Here is a 2030-nt window from a genome sequence, read left to right on the forward strand (position 1 = left end):
GGAGCAATGCAAGAGTACAAAACCACATGAACACACATTAAATATGTACTAGCTATGTCAGTTCAACTCCATCCACATCTGGCACTAAAACTTCACTTCTGATTTCAGATAGCCCACCCTCTATCACTTTACAATAACTAACAAATAGAAATCCTCTCTATGTTCACTTCCACAACAAACATAATGTCCTCGAGGGAAAGTGCCTATTTTGTTGTTTATATATATGTGTGTGTGTGTGTGTGTGTGTGTGTATGTATGTGTGTGTATATATATGTATATACATATATGCACACACACATTAACCATCTAAGATGTATAAAATTGTGATACCATTTTCATCAGTTCCTTATATATTTTTATGTGACACTGACATAACTTTTAAGTGTTTTCCCCTTAATATCATTTTCCGTAGTCCCTGCAACTTTTATTCCACCATTTTGCATAGTATAATGATTTCAAGGAACACACGTGTTATAGCAGAACTGAATATACCATGAAACTGTATATAAATAACTTTGAGGATATTTATTGATCTAATAACAATTATGATTTCACAAGATTATTAATGATTCATTATATGTATTTGTCATACTTTTATGCATAGAAATCTACCAATGCTATGGGTTTTAGGAAAGCATAGGTATAAAATGAATGATCAAGGGGAAATTATTTCATTTTTATCCAATGTAGTTAATTTTTTATCTTCATACCACTAAAATAATAACAATTGGAAACATTTAATGTATCGGTTCATTGAAACATATTAATGATATGGTCCAAGTTATTAAACTTTAAGCCTGAGTAACATAGCAATATCTCATCTCCATAAAAAAAAAGGAAAAAAAAAGAAAGATGTGTACCTGTAGTCCCAACTACTCTGAAGGATGAGCCAGGGGGATCGCTTGAGCCCAGGAGTTTGAGGTTTCTGTGAGCTATGATGACACCATTGCACTCCAGCCTGGGTAACAGAGTGAGACTCTGCCCCCCCAAAAATATTTTTAAAAACAAACTTTAGATGAATCTATGTTTTTCTCTTTTATATGATCACAGATGCCTCACTCTCAATTTGTCAAAGAACTATTAAATACTCTGAAAGGAACTATGGCACAATGAAAAAAATGTACAAATAAAATCACATGCTCTACTCAGCTAATAGCTTAATTTCAGTAAACTTGGTAAGATTAGAATGTTTTGAGTGTTAATATATCATAAGATATACAAAAATGACAATTAAAACTGAATCTGGATGTTTCAAAAACATAGTTTTTTATAGCCTGGAACAAGATTTCCACATATACAAAAATAAAACAAAACAATTATATTACAGAACACTGACCAAATTTTAAAAAAATGGAAAATATCACATATAGTAGCACATAACTATGAATTACATCTTTCACTCAAAATCCATAAGGACTGATTAGTAACAATATAGTATCTATCCAAAGAAAATAAAAAAGACTAATAATTATCTTGAAGTAAAAATTAGCCAAATATTTAATACTATCCCTTTTAAAATCCTGTGACATTTTCAGAAAATATATATTTTAAAGATATGAAATGCAAATTAACAAGCATTAACTTCTATAACCATAGCTCTCCTTTGTCTATTCCTTGATGTTTATTTTTGTCAATGTCTTAAAAAGGTCCTAACCTTATTTTTTATTTCAAAATATTAAGGATGTACAAATGCTTTAGGTTAAACGGATCATTTCTGTATTGCTTGAGCCTCAGCCATAGGTGAGTCTGTAACCCAAATAGTGTTCATAGTACACATTAGTGTTTGTTTTTCCCTTCCCCCCTGGTTACTTTCTACTGGATTTTACTTCCCTCTGTGCATGCGTGCTCATTGGATAGTTCCAATTTAATGGCGAGTACATGTGGTGTTTGTTTTTCCATTCTTGAGATACTTCACTTAGGAGAATGGTGTCCATTTCCACCCAAATTGCCGCAAAAGGTATTAATTCACTTTTTTATGACTGAGTAGTATCCCATAGTATACATATACCACATTTTATTAATTCACTCAT

The sequence above is a fragment of the Propithecus coquereli genome, unplaced genomic scaffold (assembly GCF_000956105.1).
Source record: "Propithecus coquereli isolate 6110/MARCELLA unplaced genomic scaffold, Pcoq_1.0 Scaffold132, whole genome shotgun sequence".
NCBI lineage: Eukaryota > Metazoa > Chordata > Mammalia > Primates > Indriidae > Propithecus > Propithecus coquereli.